At 42.3% G+C, this 18,334-nt stretch overlaps 1 protein-coding gene across 1 annotated transcript in view; it reads left to right on the top strand.

Annotated features, from left to right (window-relative positions):
- Nucleotides 1-18,334, top strand: part of HACD2 (3-hydroxyacyl-CoA dehydratase 2) — a 96,755-nt gene that overhangs the window by 68,100 nt on the left and 10,321 nt on the right. The window lies entirely within an intron of this gene.

Consider the following 18,334-nt stretch of genomic DNA (forward strand, 5'->3'; position numbering starts at 1 on the left):
AAGAGGCATGCAGAAGCAAGCTGCTTCATTTGGGGTGGGCTGCCGGGAAGGACTCTGTCCTGCACACGTGCTTCATGGTGCCTAGCCAAAGCCACCAGGTGGGTTATTTAGGAGGTCATTTCCACCTACGGAAATACTGTGCAAACATCTCTCTTCCTGGGATTTCTCAAGAACTGTCACTTTTTTTGGACAGTTTTATAATTTTCTACATAATTCAAACTCAATATTCTAGAACATGGAGGCTTAGCACCCGAAACGTACATGAGGGGTTGGTGAGTTGACTTTGACACTTACCCTGTGGCTTAGGACAAAGCACTTCAACCTCTGAACCTTGTTTTTCTCATCTGTAATACTATTGTCTGCCCTGCTCTGTGTCACAGAGTTTTTGTGAAGATTCAGTGAGAAGAATATATGGAAACCAGGTGGTAGTATTTGGAAGTCAGTCTCTAGCGTGCGATTTCTTGCTGAGCTTCTGAAATCCCCTATGAAGCAGTTTCCCTTCAGAAGGAATGCCACTTCCTGCATAGATGGAACATAGTTTTCTTTTTCTTCCTCTTTTCCTCTTCATTTTCGCTCTTGTGGAAGCTAAAGTACTAAGTCAAGTAACATCCTACCCCCCACACTCTGTTCCTGATTTGGTTGCGTTACAGGTTTTTCTTCTCTGCTGGGTCCCCCAGCTGGCTTCACAGTGTACACATGCTCTTTGCCACCTCTTGAGGTTGCTTCTCTTGTTAGCATATTTCCTGTGGTCGCACCCTCTCCTTGCCCCTAATGGCCATCTGTGAGTATGGTGTTTCAGTGAGGCAGGAAGGGCACCTTCTCATCCCCATCAGTCAGAGGAGGAGCTAAGATGCTGTGTCTGGGGCACATTGTCCTTCCTCAGGTACTGTGCTTGGACCAGAAGCCAGGCCACTCTATCTTCTAACCCAGTGCCTTTTCCACAGTGACGTTCCATCTTGGTTAGCAAGGCCATTGGGATACATTCACTATCCTTTGGCCCCTTGAATACTGAATGTCTAAAATTCTCCACCTTCTTCCAGCTATTCCTTTACTTTCTATTTTTAAACATTTCTGTAGGTGGATTTGCATCACCTTCACTTTTAAAATTAGCACCTCTCCTTAAGGTAGGGAACCTCATTATTTGATTGTTAATCAGATACTGTCAGACTTTAGGCAATGCCCAGACAAATGCAGCAGTCCTTAGTGCCACGTCCACATCTCGTAATGATGGACCTTAGAGATGATCCTACTTTCTCATTGCTGGATGGTTCATTTTGCCATTCCCTATATTTAGCATAGATGATCTTTAGCAAAATCAGATTGTCTATTTTTCTCTCACTGTTTTTCTCTCTGTCCCTTTCCAATCTTTTCTTGACCTGTGTGTAAAGATTTTATTTAAAATATTGAAAAATGTTTAGATCTTTTAGGTTCAGTGTAGGTTGACTTCTGGCACCCCGTGTTGCATCTTTCTCTCATGTCTTAGTTCTTTTGTAGGCCTTGAAAAATTCCACTGAAACTCATTTGTTCAAAATATACTCTCCTGGTACTGTTCTTTGATAATTGAGTCAGTTATGTTAAAAAAACAGAAAAATGAAACGTCTTAAACCATGCAAGCCAGCATTACCACCAGTTCCTACAGAACATAGCCCCCTTGGTCAATTAATAGTTGGATAGGTTCCAAGTTCAACAAAACCAGGAACTCAGTTTCGTTTGTCTTTCATGTTAATCTTTTTCTCCTCTGGGCTCTCCTCCACTGCACCCTGCACTCTCCTCCCCATGGTGGCCCTGCCCTGCCAACACCCCTACACTTGAAGCTTCTCAGGACCTTTTCTTTTGCTCTCTCACCCCAAGGGCTAAATCTGACATCCACCATTCCCAGCTGTCAATTCTGGCGTGAGAGGGAGCAGTTCTACCAGGCAGGCTCCCGGAAGCCTGCGCAGTTATCTTCCTTTGGGAGAATCTCACTCAGGGAAGGAGGGGCCAGGGCCTGACCTGCCCCAGCCTACCCCATTGCAGACTGTCCTGGCACACGCCTGGTCCCATCAGGCTTGAGCACTGTTGGCCTGTTCTTTCCCTCTGCCCCAGCACTTCCAGATCTTAGGTTTTCCAGTTCAGTTAGTCTTTCTAAATATTGTGCTAAACCGCCCCCCCCTTTAAATGATGTTCTGGATACATCGGTGGGCTCTCCTACATTGCTCCTATTGTTGATAATGAAATTTCTGACAAAGAAGCTTATGTTGGAATGCATCTTCAAGCATAAGATGTTTCTGTGCTATTGGATAGTATCTTAATCTATGTATTGCTGCTACTTACAAATAGTAGTAAGCCTGTTTAGAGCCAAATCTGGTTACTTGCAGCCCTGAGATTAACAAGGATGCTTGACTTTTGCCATTAGGAAACCATCATGGAAAAGGAATGAGAGTGAAGGAAGAAAAAAGTCGTTACCCTGGCTGTAAAATAGTAGCTTCCCAGATAAGCACATGAAATTTACAGGCAGGGAGCTTAAGTGGTTTCAGCTTTGGTTATATGTCATCAGCTTGAATTATAGAATAACATGGGAAACAAAGCTCTGTGCACGGGACTCTGCTGTCGAGTTGTACTGTCAGTGGAGAGTTACCAATAAGTGAATTCTGGCATTCAAACCAGTTTTCATCCATGGTTTGAAAGTGAAATGAATTAAGAGGCTTATTTAGACTGTTTATTTCAAGCCTAAAGAGGTAACTTTTTGGTGCTACAGCTGGTTCTCCCTATCTGTGGGTTCCGCATTCACAGATTCAACCAGCTGCGGATCAAAAGGCCTATGATGGTTGTGTCTGTACTGAGCATATACAGACTTTTTTTCCTTGTCATTATTCCCTAAACAAGAGAGCATAATAACTATTTATATAGCGTTTGCATTGTATTAGGTATTATAAGTAATGTAGAGATGATTTAAAGTATACAGGAGGATATGCGTGGGTTATATGCAAATACTACGCTGCTTTGTGTAAAAGACTTGAGCATCTGCAGATTTTGGTATCTTTAGGGGTCCTGGAAGATACCAAGGGATGACTGTATATTGTGATGGAAACAGGCTAGTTACCCACATTTTTCTTTTGGGTATTTCCTCTGTCCCAGCACTGTCCAGTAGAACTTTCTGCAGTGGTGGGGATGTTCTGCATCTGCACTGTTTAATACGAGAGTTACTAGCTGTATGTGAGCGCATACTGAACCCTTCAAATGAGGTCGGTGTGACTGAAGAACTGAATTTTAAGTTACTTTTCTTTTAAGCAGCCGCATGTGATCACCGTATTGGACAGTGCAACTTGTAGTTGTTCAGTGTAATATTGTCTACCATTCTCTTGATTTTAGTCAATTAGAGTTTCATATATTTTGTCTTATATGTACATGACTGTATGATATTTTAAAAAACAAATAGTCGAAGGAAATCTATATGGTATATTTGGTATGCTGTACTCTTTAAATCCGGGGATTATTTTAGTACTCCAGATTAAATTGTTATAAAAATCCTGAGGGCAGGTGTGGGAAGCAGTGTGGATGTATTCTCATCTGGTGCAAAGATAGTAGCTGATTAGCTGGTGAGGCAGGAGGCCGTACAGGCCCACCGCTTAGAGGCCTGGCAGCTTGGCCTCTGCAGGATTCACCATGATAACATGGCCCATGTCTGCCCTTGTTGAAAACAATTTCACAGCCTTTTCTCTCCTATTTGAGTTAAAAGATGCCCTAGAAATACAGTCAACATTATTATCCCATTGAGCTCGAAGATTCTCATTTCACACTGTAAAAGTGAGATGATTGGCATGCATCGTGAGCATTGCTAAAATATGCCAGCACAGTCAAGGAAAGTTAAAAATTATTACCTATAAGCTGCTTTTAAACAAGTGTGCTCCACAGTACAATGAGTGGCGTTTTTAAAGCGTTGATTAATATTCACTTGAAAACTTTTAATATGTGGGAGGAGGAACTGTGTTTTAAATTACTTGCTCCTTTGCCAAATTAGTCCTTTATATTCTGTAGCTTTTTCAATATAACTTTATTTCAAAGCATGAATATAGAGTATCAGATAGTTTGATTAAAAATACGTAAATTGACCAGAATACCAGTACGTTCAGCCTCCTGATAGTTGGCCTGCCCAGTGAATGCGGCAGGTCACTGGTCTCACCGGGAATCTTGAAGACAACAGGGGAACCTGAAGAAACCGTCCCCATCCCCCTACTCTGATGAAATATATGTAAAGTGTATTTCAGTTTTTCGGGGAAGAGGGTTCAGTAACCTTTCTCACTTACCCATCTAGAAGCCGTGTATGGTCAGGAGGCTCTCATTACAAGCTGTGATGCATCATGGATCAAATAAAGCATATTACTAAGTTGTCTGCATTTTCCAGAGAGAGGACCCTTTTCGAGTCTGAAGTGAAACCTGGTGCACTTCGGGAATTTGTAAGACGTGACTTGATGTACATGTGTGGGCGCATGCTGAGAGTATGCTTTGCATTTTCGAGGGGGGAGAACTAATTATTAGGCTTGATGCATTAAAGACTTAACTTTTGTTTTCTTCAGATTGCGACCATAAACGTTTGTTTTTAACAGGATGAATTTTGGCATCTTCTCCCTTTTACCTTATTTTGCTCTGGCAAAAAATTACTGGAATAACCAAAAACTTGAAAATTGTGCGTCTCTTTTGCCTTCTGCATTGGTGCTGTCTTGTTTGGTCAGGTTTAAGGAATCTTTTGTTGAGATCTTTGCCTCCAAGAAAAGTATGTTCAGAGCCTCGAGTATAAAAACTAACCAAACTAATCACATTTTTAAATAACACTTTGTAGTTTTTAAAACTAGAGTTTTCGAATGTATTGCATTACATTTGTGTCACGTTTTACCACCTGTAGCAGTGGTTGTCAGCTGGCAGCAGATGTCTCTCTCACAGGTGGGTTTAACAGGAAGCTCAAGGAGAACCTGGTGACTGGAGGGTGCCCACGTCATCTCACAGGAGCAGCAGTGCTCACTCAGCTAGTGATTGCGGAATGGAGCCAGTGCTGTGCAGTCGGAATTTTTTTTAAAAAAGGCGGAAACCCAGATTTTTTTTTTAAGTAAAATCTCCCAATTTAAAAAACTGGCTCAATTTTTTTCCCCCCTGAGGAAGATTGGCCCTGAGCTAACAATAATTGCCAGTCTTCCTCTATTTTAGATGTGGGTTGCTGCCACAGCATAGCTACTGATGAGTGGTGTAGGGCCGCACCCAGGAACCAAACCTAAGCCACCTGAAGCGGAGTGCACTGAACTTAACCGCTAGGCCTCTGGGTCGCCCTTCAAATATTTTTAAAGCACTGTACAAGCCCAAACAGAACATCTGTGGACCAGGACCATGGGCTGGTTTTAATATTTATGCTCTGGGAGATGGTATTCATAGCCTTTATTTTTATTTTCTGTCTTACTGAAATTTTTGCAATTATTAAACAGGCATAGAACAAAAAGAACCGTGAAGTTTCACAATATATATGGCCACTTTCGTGTTCTTTTGACACGTCAGTTACGTTTCTGACAATGGTGAATTCTCTCTGCTCTAGAGTGTTGGGTCGGCACACTGGGAAGCTGCATTTGGAGGTTTCGGGGCAGACTGTGGGGTGAGTGTGCCCCAGCTCTCCCCGTGGGGCCATGATAACCTACTGCTGTGATCCTAGACTGGATTAGATATATACGATCAAGGTTGGGCCTAAATATGACCCCATTCTGCTGCGATCCCCATGCTTGAGGTGGGTTGAAGGAAATAGTGGCATGAAAACTTTTCAGGTAATAACGTACTCTTTGGAGGTGAGAGAATTAAATGGAACTCAGGAGGACTATTGGGAAAGGCTAGCAGCTGGTGAGATCCTTAGACATCCCAGAGTTGGTGGACGTAGATTAGCCTTCAAGTAGAGGGAGAGAGGGCATCATCTTGGTAAGTAAGCCAGAGAGGCAGCCGCCAGCCTGCATTGAGTCACAGCAGTGGCTGGCATAGAGAGTAGGAACTTAATGAATATTTGTTGAATTGAGTTTTTTCCTTTCGTGGAATAATAATACCTGCTATTTATTAGATGGCTAGCACTTTACTAAGCACTTGATATGTTTTTCCAATCCTGCAACAACCATGCATGGGCAAATATTATCTCCACTTGCCATGTGAGGAAGCTGAAGCTCAGAGAGGGTAAGTAACTTGCCTCAGGACATGCAGCCTGGAAGTCTGGAGTTTGACTCCAGAGTTATACTGATTAGAGAGGAGGCTGGTTGTAGTAACTAGCTAGGCTGGTTGAGGAACTTACCACCCTTCCTTCATGTTTTCCAGGAAATGGGTTGAGTACATGGTAGCATTAAAGTTGGACTGAAGGGACCGTTTTAGCATTCAGACCTGCATGTCTGACTTTGTCATAAGTGCAGAACTGATTGTGCGCTGCTTGTTGACTGCATGCTTATACATTTTTCTCCTTGCATGTTCAGAAAAGTTGATTTCATGACCAAGAGTTGTTTTGCCAGGCCAGAACATTTTACTAGGCCATCATCCATGTCAAAAAATAGTCCTTAGTTATTGTGTTGTAAAGGAAAGAATTTATTAACCAGTTTTCTGAGTCATTGTAGATTTAAAAAAATACACATTATTCTCTCCTTTAAAGGGGAAGAATGTTATTATTTCTTTATAATATAACCCACATTTTCCATAGAAAAGGAATAGTATTTTCTGGTTTGTTTACCATGTACCCCATCATGGATTTTTTTAATAAATGCCACATAATGAAGGACACTGTACACATGAATTATGTGAAAAGATACACTAATCCAAACATCCTTTTTTTAAAAATTTATGTCAATATTTATTATGTTTCAACTTCTTTCTTATCAAGGGTGAAATTCCTTAAGTAGATAACTAAATGAGTTTCATTTTTGTTCAAAAAGCTTTAATAAAGTTATGGAAAGGACCAGCGTTGTCGTCAGAATTGTCCTATTCTCCAGCCCAAGCCCTCAGCTGACATCACCAGCCAGGCACTAGCCCTGTGGCCCTCCGCCTCACTCCCCCTGGGGAGCTGCCCTTCTCACCCAAGCCTGTTCCAGCAAATCAGAGAGCGTGCAGGCTCAGACTGCACATGGGTCACCATCTCCTTAGTCATTCATTCTTACTCACTCAACAAATATTTATTCAATACCTTCTATGCTCCAGGTATTGTGCTAAGTGCCAGGATCCATGACAAAAGGGAAATCATGGCACTACCCTCCCAGGGCTCTCTGTATGCTACAGGAGCAGAATCAGCAGACAGCAATACCTGGTGGTGGGATAACTGATAACGCAGAGGAAGGATGTGTTACACTTCAGCTGCCCCCGTGGAGGGGCTGCACCAGCCTGTCCAGCCCCTGAGGAGCTGTTCCAGTCTCCCGGGCCCAGTTGTTTCCCCTCGTGGGGTCATCTTGGGGACTCAGTGAATTAACACAGTTAAAGCACTAGAACAGTCTTGGTCCTTAGTAAGTGCTTAGTAAATCTTAGCTACATGTTAGCTGTAACATAACCTAATCTTTGCAGACAAATTTTAGTGACCAACTTCTGTACGACTGTTTCGAATTCTTTTCTATGTCCTGAGGTTTAAAACAGATATAATTGACTTTTCACATAGAAATGAATATGGCTTTTATACTTATTAAAATCGTTTCACAGTTAGCTGGTGAAAATTTACGCATAATTACTTTTATCATACTTAAGGAATAATTAGCCCTGCTAATGGGAGTTATCATTATCTTAATCATCATTATTATCCTAATGTAAAGCATTTAGTAAAAATCTGATTTTGCCTTAAAACGAAACTAACCCCTCTTCAAAGCAGGTTTGTGAACCTGCCCTCAGGGCGTTTACAGTCTAAGACAAGAGAATGCTGATAGAAATGGAGGTCAGCATTAGGTCTATTATTCAAGTTGCCCTCTCTTGGTGTGCTCTTAGTTATATGTTTGTGTGTGGGTGAGAAGAAGATTGGCCCTGAGCTAATGTAGTATCTGTTGCCAATATTCCTTTTTTCTTCCCAAACGCCAGTACATAGTTGTATATCCTAGTTGTAGGTCATTCTAGTTCTTCTCTGTGGGATGCCACCACAGCATGGCTTGATGAGCAGTGTGTAGGTCTGTGCCCAGGATCTGAACTGGCGAACCCTGGGCTGCTGAAGCAGAGTGCACGAACTTAACCTCTCAGCCACGGGACCAGCCCCCTGTTTATATGTTTTGCTGTAAATGTTCTTATGCCTTTTTTGTGGTTATATAACCCACCTCTGCCAGCTGATTTGGAGGCTTCATATCAAAAACAATATATCTAGAAATGAAGTAATAGTTGTATTTGCTTCTAATTGTGCCCCCAGAGTGGTTGCTTAGTACTTAGGTGATTTTTTTTTTGTTTTGAAATAATTTCAAATTTTCACAAAAGTTGCCAGAACAGTGCCATACACTCTTATTCCATTCACTCAGATTCCCTAACTGTTGGCATTTTACTGCCTTTGTGCCATTGCCTACTCTTCTGTATTCATATACCCCTTATCATTCATCTTTTTCTCAACCTCGAGAGCAAGCTGTACCTGAGTCCTGTCAGTCCTGAATACTCCAGGCTGTGTTTCAGACACTCTCCTCCATCACCTGCATACGGCACTCCGGTCAGGAAGCCAAGGTTGATGCAGCACTGGGTGTCATCTGCACGCCCCATTCACGTTTCACTAACTGTCCAAACAGTGTCTTTTTGTTTCCTTTCTAGAAAGGCAAATATTCACTAAGTATCTTCTTTGCTCCAGATATTGTGCTAAGCACGAGGATACCAGGGGAAGGGAGAAGCATCTTTGGGTGATATTCCTGCCACATACATATTACATTTAATTGTCCGGTCTCTTCAGACCCATCAGTCTGGAGGTACTTTTTTTTTTTTAATTTCATTTTTTTTTAATGGAAGATTGGCCCTGAGCTAACAACTGTTGCCAATTTCCCCAAAGCCCCAGTACATAGCTGTATATCCTAGTTGTAAGTCATTCTAGTTCTTCTGTTTGAGATGCTGCCTCAGCATGGCTCGTTGAGCCATGTGTAGGTCTGCTCCCAGGATCCAAATGGGCGAACCCTGGGCCTCCAAAGCAGAGCACACGAACTTAATCACTCGGCCACAGGGCTGGCCCCTGGAAGAACTTCTTAGCCTTGCTCTGTCTCTCACGTCCTTGACAGTTTTGAAGAGTCTAGGCCTTAATTTATGTAGGGTGACCCTCAGCTGGATCCATCTCGTGTTCCCTCATGACCAGTACAAGCCATGCATCCTTGGCAGGAATGCCACAGAGACAGTGCCATGTTCTCTCAGGGCACCACATGAGGGGCAGTGTCGTGACTCCCCATCCTACCCCTGGTGCTGTTGACTCCGATCACCTGCTCCTCTTGGTGTCTGCCAGCTTCTCCACCTTCAAGTCACCGTATTCCCCTTTTTATTGATTAGTTTTTTGTGAGAATGACTCCTGCCTGTATCAGCCACCTCTATGATGGTTACCAAATGTTTATTCTCTATTTCTGTCACTTCTTTTACATGTATTAGTTGGCGTCCTCCTTTAAGGAATAGCTTTCCCTTTCTCCCGTTTATTCATTCACTTATTTGTTTTATCAGTTTAGGCTCATGAATTCCTGTATAATTGTCTGTGATGTGGCCAGTGGAAGCCGTTTCTCCCTGTCCTTTTTTTTTTTTTTTTTTTTGAGGAAGATTAGCCCAGAGCTAACATCTGCTGCCAATCCTCCTTTTTTTTTTGCTGAGGAAGATTAGCCTTGAGCTAACATCCATGCCCGTCTTCCTCTATTTTATATGTGCGACACCTGCCACAGCATAGCTTGATAAGCAGTGCATAGGTCCACGCCTGGGATCTGAAGCGGCGAACCCCAGGCCATCAAAGTAGAACCTGCAAACTTAACCGATGTGTCACTGGGCCGGCCCCATCTCCTTGTCCTTTTGACTTGTCTCCAATGTTGAGCATTTCCTTACTTTGTGACAGAAAAGATTTCCAGTCTCATCTTGTACTTCTCCTGCCCTAGTCCTGGAATCATCGATTTTGCCAAGGAGCCCTGGTTCCTGGTATTTAGGAACCAGGATCTGGGTAGTTGAGATGCTTCTTGCTACTGGGATGTTAATGCTTCTAGGTCCTCTCAGTAGAGAAAGCTAGGAGAGAGACACATACACACACACACACACACACACACACATATATACACACACACATGTATACATACATATTATGTATACATATAGACTCATACACAGGTACATCTAACAGCATTTCTATAGCTCTTTGTGGGTGTAGGTATGTATGTATATACAATATGTGAATGTATATACATTTTTAGGGAGTCTCAACAAGTTAAACTGAGGAAGTAAAACAGGCTAAAACAAAAAGCAATGAAGATTATTTGCAAGGCAAGGCTCAGGGAAGAAGACTCATATGAACTCTAGGGGACTCGTCAGGGTTTGTCTCAAGTGCTTGTGCTGGATTCTGTCTGCGGTCACTGATTCAAAACTCAGCCATCTCCCAGGCATATGGAAGATACCTCTGGACTGCAGTGACCTGGAATTTTTCATACTTTACTCAGTCCTTGTCAGTGAGGCTGTTCCTCTCGGTCTCTCCGGTGTCAGCTCCTCAGAGGTAGGCCACATTTTTTTGAGAACTAATAGCTTTCCTGATGCTAGAAAATGATCACATTTACCTTACCCGTTCTCCAGGCTCTTCCTGTATATAGGTTTCTTGTAAGTTTTCTTCCAATTTTTTTTTCCTGCTTTTTCTCCACCAATCCACCTGGTACATAGTTGTGTATTTTAGTTGTGGGTCCTTCTAGTTGTCGCATGTGGGATGCCACCTCAGCATGGCTTGAGTGGTGCCGTGTCTGCACCCAGGATCTGAACCGGTGAAACCCTGGGCCACGGAAGCAGAGTGCACGAACTTAACCACTTGGCCACAGGGCCAGCCCCATAAGTTTTCTTGATTTCGCAAGAGAGGTGTTCTTTCCATGACAATGGGAGGGGTGTGCATGTGTGTGTGTGTGTTTAAGACCCGAAGCCCAAGAAAACAAGTCAGAACTGTTGAGAGTTTAGGTGCACAGAGCTGGGTTCAACTTCTGAAAGCTTTACTTTCTTCATCTGTAAAATGTGGGTTCAGTAAGGCAGTAATATGTGTAAAAATGGGCTTAGCCTCTAGTCAGAGTTCAGTAACTATTAGGTATAATTATTTTTACTGCTGTTGTCACCATAATTATTTAAAAGAGATTATTAAAAACAAAAAAACAACCCAATTAGAAGTGGGCAAAGGACCTCAATAGACATTTCTCAAGAGAAGATATGCAAATGGCCAATAAACACATGAAAAAATGCTCCACATCACTAATCATTAGGGAAGTGCATATCAAAACCACAATGAGATGCCACTTCACACTCATTAGGATGGCCAATGTCAAAAAAAAACAATGAAAATAACAAGAGTTGGTGCAGACATGCAGAATTAGAACCCTTGTGCACTGTTGGTGGGAATGTAAAATGGTGCAGTCGCTATGGAAAAGTTTGGTGGTTCCTCAAAAAGTTAAATATAGAATTACCATATGACCCAGTAATTCCACTTCTAGATATTATGTACCTGGAGTAATTGAAACATATTGGAGACCCATGTTCATAGCAGCATTGTTCACAGTAGCCAAAAGTGGAAACAACTCCAATGTCCATCAGCAGTTGAACCAATCAACAAAATGTGATGTATACAAACAATGGAATATTGTTCAACCTTAAAAAGGAAGGAAATTCTGACACAAGTGCTACAACATAGTTGAACCTTGAAAACATTATGCTAAATGAAATAAGCCATACACGGAAGGACGCATTTTGTATGATTCCACTTAAATGAGGTACCTAGAATAAGCAAATTCTTAGAGACCGAAAGTGGAATAGTGGTTCCCAGGGGCTGGAGGGCAGGGAAATGGGGTTGTTATTTACTGAGTACAGAGTTTGTTTGGGATGATGAGACGTTCCGGAGATGGATACTGATGATGGTACAGCATGGTGAATGTACAGAACTTAACTGAATTACTTTTAAATGGTTAAAGTGGTAAATTTTTTGTATATTTTACCACACACATAAAAAAAAAGATTACTGAGATTTTAAGATGACGTAACACAAAAAAAGTGCTTATATGTGTTCTTATAAGAGTAATTCCTTTTTCCATGATGTCTGTTGGTTATAGATGTATTGATCCCCTTCCCCAGCACACACGTACACAGTCTGTCATAGGAAGGCTGAAGAATGACATTTGTAGGGGTAAACAGGTCATAGGAAGGAAATTGGGGGGGGGGTGGCCAAATGGATCTAGAACCAGGGGTTCACCTGTGAGCCAAATCTAGCCTGCAATTTGTAATGGTTTTTACAGTTTTAAAGAGTGTAAAAACAACAAGGACGAATACATAACAAAGGCCATGTAGGGTACAAAGTCAAAAATATTTACTATTTACCCCTTTAGAGAAAAAGTTTGCCAACACCTGGTCAGGAATGTAGCTGTGGACTGAATTGTGTTCCCGCCCCCTCCCCAAATTCCTATGTTGAAACCCTAACCCTAATGCGATGATCTTTGGAGATGGGGCCTTGCAGGGTAGTTAGGTTTAGATGAGGTGCCCTCATGAGATTGGTGCCCTTAGAAGAAGAGACTCCAGAGAGCTTTCCCTCTCTCCCCACCATGTGAGAACACGATGACAGGGCACCAGCTGCAAGTCAGGAAGAGAGCTCTCGCCGGAATCCAACAAGCTGGCACCTTGATTGCAGACTTCCAGCCCCAAGAACTGTGAGAAGATGCATTTCTGTTTAAGCCAATCCAATCTGTGGCATCCTGTTATGGCAGCCGAGCAGACGAAGACAAACATGCGCCAGTTTTGCCAAGAGCAGACGCTTGTCCTCGCCCCTTGGATCTTACCACAGTCTCTTCTCTGCACAAATGGAAGGGCATGAAGAAGAGAAGAGAACACTTAGCGTAAAGCACGATCAGGAGGTTTTGTTTGAGATAACTAGAGTGGTAAGCAGCAGGTTCCAGAATGCTAAGAAGAAAAGGGTGTCTACAATAGTGATTTTCTTACATGGCACCATCTGTTTTTCTTTGAATGTAATAAAAATGACAGCTTTTCATGTGCTGATATTCCCTGAGCCTTTTAAAGTCAAACACATGATGCTATTTGTGTGTAAAGGTTTTTCTCTTGTGCCCATTTGTTTCTCCAACTTGGATTTCTGTGTAAACTCCCCTGGCTGAATTACACAAGCCGCCCACACACAGCGCCGCCTCCCTGGCTGTAGAGTGGGGGGCGGGAACCGCACGGCTCCCTGCGCCAGGCCAGGAAGACCTGAGGCGGCTGGCCCCCGCCCCTCCCCTCTCTGTGCCACAATGGTGAATGTGCAACTTAGAAACATGGCTTCAAGATGGTTTTTGGCAACCACCCCCTTGTCTTCCTCTTTTCCTCTGTAAACCTTAATAAATCCCCTTTGCCCTAAATGCCTCCCTTTTCCCTTAAAAGGTAGTAATATGCATTTAAAGTAAACATATTCTTTTTTTTAAAACAACTTTATAGAGGTACAATTTATATACCACAAATTCACCCATTTTAAGTGTGCAATTCAATGCTTTTAAGTAAATTCACCAAGTTGCGCAACCCTCACCATAAGCCAGTTTTAGAACATTTCCGCCACCACACTGTGATCCCTCATAGCTTTAGAAGTGAATTCCCGTTCCCACTCCCATCCCCTGGCAGCCGTTAATCCACTTTCTGCCTCTGGATTTGCCTTTTCTGTGCTTTTCAAATAGATGAAATCGTACAATGGGTGGTCGTTGGCATCTGGCTTCTTTCGCTCGGCATGCTGTTTCTGAGGTCCGTCTGTATTGTGGCATGGATCAGCATTTCTTTCCATTGTGTTGCTGACTGGGACTCTGTTGTGTGGATGTACATCACATTTTGTGTATCCATTCCCCAGTTGCTGGACATTGGGTTGTTTTTACTTTTCAGCTAATGTGAGTAATGCTGCTATGAACATTTGTGTGCAAATCTTTGTACAGACATATTAAACCTCTTATTCTTGATAATTAATAAAATTATGTTTCTAGTTCTTAATTCAAAAAGCAGCTGAGTTGAACATTTTATAACCCTAGTGCTTTGCCTCTCAAAAACCTCTCCAAAGCTAAACTGGCTCTGTTTTTACTTCCATAGGACTCTCAGTTGAGTATTTTTCTCTGGGTCACTGGCCCTTGGTAGAAAGGAGGCTCCCTACTTGTTAGGAAAATGTTCCTAACTCCTGCTTTCAAAAGACAAAAAGAGAGGCAGCCCTGGTGGCCTAGTGGTTAAAGTTCAGCACACTCTGCTTCAGCAGCCCAGGTTCAGCTCCCAGGCGCCGAACCACACCACTCGTCTGTCAGTAGCCATGCTATGGCAGTGGCTCACATAGAAGAACTAGAAGGACCTACAACTAGGATATACAACTACGTACTGGGGCTTTTTGGGGGGAAAAAGAAGGAAAAAAAGGAGGAAGACTGGCAACAGATGCTAGCTTAGGGCAAATCTTCCCCTGCAAAAAACAAAAACACAAAAAACCCAAAACATGTATCATTCAAGTTAAGGGGCATTGATTTCACACATTCCTTGTGTCCAGACCTGTGTTGGGTGCTAAGGAAGCCAACTGAGATGAGACCTGGACCCCTGAGACCTGAGCTTTGGGGAAGCAAAGGGCCAGGGAACTATTCTCATGCTATACACTCAGCAGTCAGTAATGAAAGGAAGTCTTTTAAGTTATTCTCTCTTGTCCTGCCTTATTTGATAAAGGAAAATTATTCTTAAGAATACTAGGAGCTGGCCTGGTGGCATAGTGGGTAAGTTCGTGCACTCCACTTCAGTGGCCTGGGCTTCGCAGGTTCAGATCCTGGGTGCAGACGTAGCACCACTCATCAAGGCATGCTGTGGTGGCATCCCACATAAAATAGAGGAAGACTGGCACAGATGTTAGCTCAGCCTCAATCTTCCTCAAGCAAAAAGAGGAAGATTGGCAACAGATGTTAGTTCAGGGCCAATCTTCCTCACAAAAAAAAAGAATACTATTGAAGTCCCTACCCATTTTTTTTCCAACTAAAAGAATTTTAGCTCGTGCAAGGAAGTTAGTACTAGTCAGAGTTTCAGGCCTTTTCCAAACAGAGGTTACGTGCACACCCCTTTCTAAAGGACAGCAGCTGGAAGCCCTGTGGGCTGCCCTGCAGGTCAGCCTCCCACCCTTTGTAGGGCTTTCTTCTGAGCAGTCTCAGTTTGGATATGTCCAGGGCCTAGGAGCACACAGCTTCAGGAGGTGGCCTATTTTATTAGTCAGCTGGTTTGTTACACAGTTTTTTCTTATTTCGGACCAGGCATTTAACTTCCTATTAATTTTTTCCGTTAATCGCATGTCCATCTGCCTCTTGCACATGGTACCTTTTACATTTTGAAGTAATTAACCCTCTTTCCTTTCCCAAGGTAATTTCTGCTAGTTCAGGGGTTCTTATAACCGACTCTGATCCCTAGGTGGGGTTTAATCTATTTATAGTGGAGTAGTTGGGAGGAAACTATTAATGTGGCCAAATACTGTTTGATTGGTTGGTTGGTTGGTTGCCTGGCTGGCTGGTTGGTTGGTCGGTTGGTTTGAAAAACTGCCGACACCCTCTTGGCTCATGTCAAGCTTGTGGTTCACCAAAAACTCCAAATCTCTTGGATTCATAAACTGAGTCATCTCCATTCTGTACTGGAGTCATTTTGGTGTTGCTGAATCATATATAACTTTACATTTAGCCTTCTTAAATTTGATCTTACTGGGTTTTTTTTTTTATTGTGATAAAATTTACATTACAAAATTTACCATTTTAACCATTTTTAAGCATATGGTTCCATTGCACTCAGTACATTCCCATTGTTGTGCAACCATCACTGCCATCTGTCTCCAAAACATTTTTCATTTTCCCAAACTGAAACTCTATACCCATTAAACAATTATTCCCTGTTTCGTCCCACCACTAGCCCCTGGCACCCTTCTGTTTCCACTTTCTGTCTCTCTGAATTTGGCGACTCTGGGTACCGCTTGAGTGGAGTTATACAGTATTTGTCCTTTTGTGAAGGGCTTATTTCACTTAGCAAATTGTGTTCAAGGTTCATCCATGTGAAAGCATATGTCAGAATTTCCTTTTTAAGGCTGAATAATATTCCATTGTAAGTATATACCACATTTTGTTTATTGATTCAACTGTTGATGGGCATTTGGGTTGTTTCCACCTTTTGGCTATTGGGAATAATGCTGCTATGAACATGAGTGTACAAAATATCTGTTCGAGGCTTTTAACTCATTACATTCTGCCCATTTTGTGTCATTGGATAATTATCTGTAAATCACATAAGCTTGATCTCTGACTCTACTCAAATCCCTTAATAAAAATGTTGCACTTTCTGTTGATCTGAAGATACCATTTATACAAAATCGTCATTTCCCACATCTTCAGGCTTTTGTAAGTTATGCCATGGTCTTCACAGCTGGACTCAGAGCAGACTGCTTTCACATTCAGCCTGAGTCTAAGTTTATTCTAGTTCTTTTGGTTCAAGTCTAACTTGGGGGGCTGGGGTCAGGGCGTGTGAGTCAAATCACCTCTAGGCTGGATTAAAGTGGAAGGTTTGGGGCGTTTTGTTTGTTTTTTTATTTGTCTTTTTGTAGGCCACTGAGACTACACAGAAACTAATATCAGGTATCAAGAAGCAGGAAATGTAGTCTTAGAGTGACCTGATTAGGACTGAATTCGTTTGCTCCACAAATATTTTTTCATCTCCTACTTGTCAAAAACACATAGTGCTTTGGGAATCAAAAGATGAAAAAGACACATTCCTTGCTTTTAAGACGATTGCAATGCAAAATATTAGAGGAACTTCTGCTGTAACCCAGAGATCTTTAAGCAAGGCTTCAACCCATGGCTGTAAAAACCTATCTCCTTAAGATGAGGAGGATTACAAAATACATCAGAAAGCAAAGTGCGCTCTGAAGTGATGTTTTAGTCTCGATGGGTTTTAAGCAAGGATTTGGGGACAGACTGAAAAATGAAACATGAAAGCTTTAGAGGTGTCTGGCTTTTCCTTTACTTGGGCTAATCTCAGAGCACCAGGAAAACAAAAAGTCCTCTTGCTCTTGACAGTATCCAATTCTTATTATTTTTAGAGAATGGTAACTATGCATTTATGAATTTCTTTGTCAGGGCAATTTAGTTAATAGGTATGTAAATGACTACTTATTTCATTGTGTAGGTGGATCGCTTCGTGTACGCTTTCTGAGGAAGAGTGTAAGTGCTAAAAACTCTTAACGCTGCAAATGCAAAGAAGCAGAAGTTAGTTAGAATGCCATACCCCTCTTGTCTTAGGTGTTAGGAATGAGACAGGGAAGACCCATCTTGTAATGGAAGTTTGTTCGCTCAGTGGAATTTCTCATTCACATCCAATTTGAACTGCCCTTTTCCGATGCAGGAAAACCTAAGTGAATTGGGCTGCAAGGTTGTTTCTTATTATTGGTTTTCAAGCACCAAGGATCATTATAAACCTAGCTGGGGTGGCGTGGGGGAGGTGCTGATAGTTAATATCACAGTAATAAGTTTTCATGCAAGATTTGCAGTCTAAGGCATCTAGTGAAAACATCCCCTAAGAAAACGCCTAAGGCTTCTTTTAAAAGTTTGTTGTTTTTTTCAGCATGAAAACAACTTCAGAGGAGGCTGAGAATTCCACAGCTCTTCTGGCTTTAGTCACCTCCTGTGATCAGCACGGGAACTTCCATAATCCTTGAGTTAAAGCAGGCCGGCCCAGGAAGAAGTCACCAGGGGGAGAGAATAAATGGGCCCTCCTGGGGAATTAGCCTCATCTTCAATTGTGTTTTAATCATTACATTACCCTGCTTTGAAATTTCCTCAGATTCCTAGTTGTCACGCAAATCGAATTAAAATTCTTGCCAATGGGTCCAAGCCTTCCACTACTTTGCCCTTCTATGCTTCTTATCCAGCTTCTTTTGGCTCCCTCTGATATCACTTCACGGTCTCCACAAACAGGCTGGCGAACAAACACGCAGAAACTCACCGTGTCTTGTTTCTTCCTGTCGGTTTACAGCTCATAGAATTCCCCATCCCTGCCTCTTACTCATCAGTGACCTGATTCCTTCTCACCTGCCCCTTATCACTTGGCTCTATACAGTTGTCACAGGCATGTTCCTTTATGTGGCAAGCTCTGTCTGAGCTGTGCTATGGCTACTGAGGATAGAGACCAGGGGCTGTGT

The sequence above is a fragment of the Equus przewalskii genome, chromosome 18 (genome assembly GCF_037783145.1).
Source record: "Equus przewalskii isolate Varuska chromosome 18, EquPr2, whole genome shotgun sequence".
Classification (NCBI taxonomy): Eukaryota; Metazoa; Chordata; class Mammalia; order Perissodactyla; family Equidae; genus Equus; species Equus przewalskii.